At 43.8% G+C, this 6,973-nt stretch overlaps 1 long non-coding RNA gene across 1 annotated transcript; it reads right to left on the bottom strand.

Annotated features, from left to right (window-relative positions):
- Positions 1–3,464: 3,464 nt before the first annotated feature.
- LOC124883724 lies at positions 3,465–3,939 on the bottom strand. Its single transcript, XR_007042297.1, has 3 exons — positions 3,909–3,939; positions 3,638–3,730; positions 3,465–3,527 (listed from the first exon to the last, which is right to left on the bottom strand). It is a non-coding gene; the product is annotated as an uncharacterized LOC124883724 (long non-coding RNA).
- Positions 3,940–6,973: the final 3,034 nt, after the last annotated feature.

Raw genomic sequence — 6,973 nt, 5'->3', positions numbered from 1 at the left:
CCAGAAGATGAGCCGGCTGAGCTGGGTTCTTCGGTAGCTGAGCAGAAGATGGCGATGGAGCTGTTTCTGAGAGGTCTGGTCGATCTCCAGTGAGAACCAGAGCTTTTGCGATCAACTGACCCCCAGCGCGAATAGATGCTGGAGCGTCAGGTCGGACCCCAACAAGAACAGATGCTGGAGCATCGACAGACCCCTTACTACGGTAGCCAGGGGGTGCAAAACACTTTTACAAGTACCAAAACAAATTTACATTGCAGAAAACAAATTTACATTTCAGAAAACAAATTTACATTTCAGAAAACAATTTAACAAGATGCGAAACAAATTTACATTTCAGAAAACAAATTTACATTTCAGAAAACACTTTAACATTTCAGAAAACACTTTTACATTTCAGAAAACAAATTTACATTTCAGAAAACACTTTTACATTTCAGAAAACAAATTTACATTTCAGAAAACACTTTTACATTTCAGAAAACACTTTTACATTTCAGAAAATCAACTGGAAAGGGAATGTACCAACGCCGAGGCTGACCCGGAAGTCAGCCTCAGAGGCTGCATCCTTCGAAGGCCGTATTTGTAGGCCGATTACGTTACAGCGCGGCGACGAAGGCTGTCCCAATTCATGAATCATGACTCCCTCAAATGCGGCCGACAAATGTGTCCGACAAATGTGCCCGATTTGAAGGATGGGTAGTGAGTATCCTTTGCGGCCCATCATTTCCCATCATTCATTGCGGGTCGAAGCGGATTGGTCAAGCAGGGAAAGCCATGGCGGACCATAGCAACAAAAGCTTTGAGTAAATTGTGGAAAATTACACTTTCTGTGACACAAATGAACTTCTACAATGTTTTTAGAGCGGGAATATAACTATGTAGACGTGAAAAATCTGCTTGATTCATCTAGACATCGCTTAATTTCAAACGTGCTGCGACGTGTTTGGAGTTTTCCGTTCCTGGCGTAGTAACTTGGGAAATATCTGACCGGACTCCCAGCACTAAGCTCCCGCTGGCAGTCATCACAGTGAACGTTTAACACAAGTGATTTCTAACAGTTTATGTTATTATTTTAATTGTTACTGAAAATCAATTTGACATTCAGGTGACATTAAGGTTAACCAGAATAAATGGACAGTTTTATGTAATCCTACTGTATTGCTGGAGAGTGTGATTGAGAATAAATAAGCTTTTCAATATAAAATTTTAATGAAGAAATGTGCTATATGTTTTAAAAGTTTATTTATAATTCAGTTAGCATTATAATTTCTGATTCCAGGTACAAGCCAGAGACAATCATGTTCAGGTAAAAAAGATGTTTGATTTAACTAGCCAATAAACAAAGAGATAGCAACTTTATGGCTAATGTATGTCGACATATTTTATATATGTATATAAACAACAACTTTCAATTTTAAGATAGATGGGAATTATAAAGTATTTGATTCCTTCTGGCTGTTCTTAGATAATTATATAATAATGCAGTGTTTTTGGTGTATTAGTATCTTCTTGCTTTGATCACTTAAAATATCCAGAAGCATGCCTTAAAAATAAAGTGTTTTTCCATCTCCATTCTTCCCTTTTCTAGACCAGACTCCTTTACTGCAGGATCAACCTGAGTGTCCCAGTCCTGAAACGCTTCTTCAACCAGGAGGACACCAGGCCTGATTTTCGGCTGAGCAGGGAGTCTCTGGCAGTGCTGCTTAATCTTTTGCACCAGGACAGGCGACATGGATGGGGTGCTACTATTGAGACCTTGGTTTTTCTTTTCTGGCTGGCAAGTGGCACATCCTACAGAGTGGTCTGCAGAGTGTTTGGGATGCCTCGCTCTACTGTCCATCGCATCGTCCACAGAGTTACAGAGGAGATCGTGGCTATTCGTCACCAGGTCATCTACCTTCTAAAGACCCATTAGGACTTAAGGCAGTGTCCCGTGAGTTTGCAGGGCTGGCACGCCACAGAGCTTTTCTTAAACCTGTGGGTGCGTGTTTTTGGAATGATGAAGACCAGATTCAGGGCCATCTTCCTGCAAGCGCTGGAGGTGCACGACACCTTTGTACCTCACGTAGGTTTTGACCTAGATCCATTTTATATATACATTATACACAATATATACACATACACATATGTGCACCCTCTTTTAAATTGTTTTCAGGTCATAACAGCATGCGCCATCCTCCACAACATCTGCCTTGGTGCTTGGGATGTCATGGCCCCAGAGGATGACCCAGAGGAGGCTGTAGAAGAGGATGAGGGTGAGGTCGGGACTGAGACAGTCAGCGTTGCTCTCTGGCGGGACCAGCTTTCAGCTGAGGTGTCTGCCCTGGAGAAGGTACCACCAGAACATGACTACTGTGTCAGCCAAGTATAATATTATAGAAGTGATAAATTTTTGAGGGGTATAACTAATTGTAATATTTTGTGAGCACCATCTTCTAATTCTGCATTTTTCCAATTACCAGAATGTGGCAGCCGTCAATTCAGCCAGCCCTTTAAACCCACTTGATGGACGATACCGTGGACAGCGGAGAGAGGCATCATAAACATCTGCAGACCACCTGTGTGATGCTTCGCTCACCATCCAGAAAGACTAACCACAGGTCTCAGTTGCAGCATCCCATCCAAGTCTCTGACCTTGTGAGAGATTTAGCCACATCGCCAGAGACTTTCTGTTCAGAAAGACATCTGAGTGACCATCACTCAAGTTGATCCTGCTGTTGCCATTGTAAATACTTGTACATAGTTTTATTTTATGCCTTTTGTCTTGTAATCTTGATCTGTTTGAATGTTTTCTTCCCCCATTCTGTTTAAAGTGCTGTTTGTATTTTTCATTATAAATTCTGTTTATAAATTTAAATGAAGTTGATGTATTGTTAGATCAAATGTAAATAACATTAGTGACAAAAACACTTTTGAAATTTATTAGAACACCTTAAAACTTTAAGAAACAATCTGAACAAAACTTAATATTTCTTATGTAGCATCTTATTTTGGTGCCATTCTTTGGAAAACAGTCTGTCCATTCTCTGTACCCTCTTCTCCTCTGCTTCTCTCTGTGCCATCATGTCCTCTCTGATCAACTCCATCATCTCTGTCCCTCTTTCTTTTCTGACCCCTTCCTGCTGGCTCACTGTCTTCCTTCTCCATCTGGTTGCCCACCGCTCCGCTTGGCCCTGGAGTGTCCTCAGGGATGGAGGCAATTAGGACAGGAGGTGTTGTGGAAGACCTCTGACCCAACACCTCATCCATAAGGACAAACCAGGGCCAATAGCAGCAGTGGGCTTTTCACTGACTCCCTCTCCTGACCCTGGATACTTAGAATCCTAAAGTTAGATGGAATAAAAAAAAAAAAATTGACTAAACCGAGAAACCAACAAGACTTTTAGAAATATTTTTTTATTTGTGTGTGACATGAGAAGTTCTGAACATAATCTAAATTCTTTTTTTTTCTTCAAATTGTCCCACATTGTTTTGGCCTGCAAAGGGGGTGAAACTTCCCCTGTTTGTCCATCTTCTCCAGAATTGTCCTAAACCGAAAGAAGTATGTTAATCACTGGATGGATATTTATGAAAGTTAGAAAGATAGGAGTTATTGAAACTGGACAGAAACTGACTGCAAAGAATGTTGTTATTGTACCTCCAAACCACGGTGGCTGAGTTTTAGCTCCAGTAAAAAGGTGGTGGTTCTCATCCCTGATCTTAATAAACTGGCGCGTCTGCTCCTTTGTACCTAAAAAAAATGTGAAAATACCCCCCAAAAAAAACATATTGCTTAATATCAGAGCAAAAATAAAGCCTTTTTTAATTTTACATTTGTCTTAATTTGAAGAAAATATTAAAATATTTCTATGCAAATGTCTAAAACAAGATCTTTAAAACTTTTCACTTCTTTACTGAAATTCACTTACATTTGGAGGTGTATTCCTCGTCGGGTTTACCTGGAATCAGAAATTATAATGCTAACTGAATTATAAATAAACTTTTAAAACGTATAGCACATTTCTTCATTAAAATTTAATATTGAAAAGCTTATTTATTCTCAATCACACTCTCCAGCAATACAGTTGGATTACATAAAACTGTCCATTTATTCTGGTTAACCTTATTATCACCTGAAATGTCAAATTGATTTTCAGTAACAATTAAAATAATAACATAAACTGTTAGAAATTACTTGTGTTAAACGTTCACTGTGATGACTGCCAGCGGGAGCTTAGTGCCGGGAGTCCGGTCAGATATCTCCCAAGTTTAGCTCGCCTCACCGCCGGTAGGGCTGGCGAGGCGAGCCAGTTACTACGCCGGGAACGGAAAACTTCGAACACGTCGGACCACGTTTGAAATTAAGTGATGTCTAGATAAATCAAGCAGATATTTCACGTCTGCATAATTATATTCCCGCTCTAAAAACATTGTAGAAATTAATTTTTGTCACAGAAAGTGTAATTTTCCACAATTTACTCACAGCTTTTGTTGCTATGGTCCGCCATGGCTTCCCGCTTGACCAATCCGCTTCGACCCGCAATGAATGATGGGAAATGATGGGCTGCGAAGGATACTCACGACCCATCCTTCAAATCGGGCATGGATGTTTTGGTGATTCTTTAACCTCTGGATATGGATTCTCACATTGGCTGCCAGTACTTTTAAACTTGGTATTTCAATATCTGCTGTCATGCTGCACCTTAAATTTTTACCAATTGACCTATACATTATCCACTCATTTCTTCAGGTTCAGTCCAAATACATTTAAACCTATTTGAGCTGATCAAACTGAATTTGATTTCTTCAAACCACATTTATGGATTTGTTGACTGTTCAGAAATACCACTGGTTTTCAATGAAAATCTAAGCAAGGTTTGTAATGTGGGCTGGTCTTTTTTACCATTGAGTTTCTTCATACTGGTTGTGTAGTTTTATAAGCTCAGTTGCTGTGACTGTGCTTAGTGGTACAATGACTTGACTGCACCTCTGTTATCACTGTAGGTGTTACTGATGATTTGTTTCATTTTTTTTATTGGAAACAATATCACAGGCAGCAATTTGACAATACTATGTAACAGAGTGGACTTCCAATTTCTTTTTTTTCTTCCTTGGTCATTTTGTCCCTTCTACATTCCCACCCAAAAGTATTGTGAATTCACAATGTACGTATGACAATAAAATGTGGCCAGAGATATCGACTAGAAATAGTTGGGCTCATCTCCACGCAAAGTGTGGGCTCTGGAACCCATCTCTTCGAGAGAGGCTGGACTCTCTTCTACTCTGGAGTGGGAGAGGCGGTGGGCTGGGGTGGGTTTGCTTGTTGCCCCGCAGCTCAGCTGTCTCGTGTTGGGGTTTACCCCAGTGGATCAGAGGGTCGAATCCCTGCACCTTCAGGTTGGGGACAGGTCTCTGATTGTCGTTTCGGTCTATGGGCCGGGAGGTAGTGCGGAGTACCCGGCCTTCTTGGCGTCCCTGTCGGGGGTGCTGGATAGTGCTCATCCTGGGGACTCCATTATTCTTCTGGGGGACTTCAACGCCCGCATGAGAAACAACAGTGACACCTGGAGAGGCATGATCGGGAAGAATGGCCTCCCCAATCTGAATCCAAGTGATGTTTCATTATTGGACTTCTGTGCTAGTCACGGATTGTCCATAATGAACACCATGTTCAAGCATAAGCGTGTTCATCAGTGCACTTGGGTAAGGGACGCTGTCAAGCTGAAGAAGGAATCCTATCGGCTGTGGTTGGCTTGTGGGACTCCTGAGGCGGCTGACGGGTACCGTGAGGCAAAGCGTGCCGTGGCCTGGGCAGTGGCAGAGGCAAAACCTGGGCCTGGGAGGAGTTATGTGAGGCCATGCAGAAGGATTACCGGTTGGCCTCGAAGTGATTCTGGCAAACCGTCCAGCACCTCAGGAGGGGGAAACCGTGCTTCACCAATACTGTTTACAGTGGGGGTTGAAGGCTGCTGACCTCGACTGGGGACATTATCGGGCAGCGGAATGAGTACTTCGAGGATCTCCTCAACCCTGCCATTATGCATTCCCTGACGGAAACAGAGGCTGGGGACTCGGGGGTTAGGCTCTTTCATCACCCAGGCTGAAGTCACCGAGGTGGTCAAAATGCTCAGCTGTGGCAGGGCTTCGCGGGTGGATGAGATCTGCCCTGAGTACCTCAAGCCTCTGGATGTTGTAGGGCTGTCATGGTTGACACTCTTCAACAATGCGTGGCAGTCGGGGACAGTGCCTCTGGACTGGCAGACTGGGGTGGTGGTCACACTTCATAAGAAGGGTGACCGGAGAGTGTGTTCCAACTACAGCGGGATCACACTCCTCCTTCTCCCTGGTAAGGCCTACGCCAGGGTATTGGAGAAGAGAGTCCGGCCGATAGTAGAACCTCGGCTTCGGGAGGAGCAATGTGGTTTTCATCCCGGCCGTGGAACACTGGACCAGCTCTATACCCTCTAGAGGGTACTTGAGGGTCTATGGGAGTTTGCCCAACCGGTCCACGTTTTGTGAACCTGGAGAAGGCATTCGACTGTGTCTATCGTGGTGCCCTGTGGTGGTTGCTCCAGGAGTATGGAATCGGGGGCCCTTTATTAGGGGCCATCCGGTCTCTGTACAAGCAGGAGCAGGAGTTTGGTCGGCATTGCCGGCACTAAGTTTGACCTGTTCCCGGTGCATGTTGGAGTCCAGCAGGGCTGCCCTTTGTCACTGGGATGAAGATCAGCTCCTCCAAGTCCGAGGCCATGGTTCTCAACCGAAAAAGGGTGGCTTGTCCTCTTCAGGTATCTCGGGGTCTTGTTCACGAGTGAGGGAAGAAGAATGGAGCAGGAGATCGACAGATGGATCGATGTGGCTGCCACAGTAATGGGGGCACTTTGCCGGTCCATTGTGGTGAAGAGAGAGCTGAACCGAAAAGCGAACCTCTCAATTTACCGGTCGGTCTACATTCCTACCCTCACCTATGGCCATGAACTTTGGGGCGTGACCG

The sequence above is a fragment of the Girardinichthys multiradiatus genome, chromosome 18 (assembly GCF_021462225.1).
Source record: "Girardinichthys multiradiatus isolate DD_20200921_A chromosome 18, DD_fGirMul_XY1, whole genome shotgun sequence".
NCBI classification, from domain to species: Eukaryota; Metazoa; Chordata; class Actinopteri; order Cyprinodontiformes; family Goodeidae; genus Girardinichthys; species Girardinichthys multiradiatus.
This window is presented reverse-complemented; position numbering and strand designations above follow the sequence as displayed.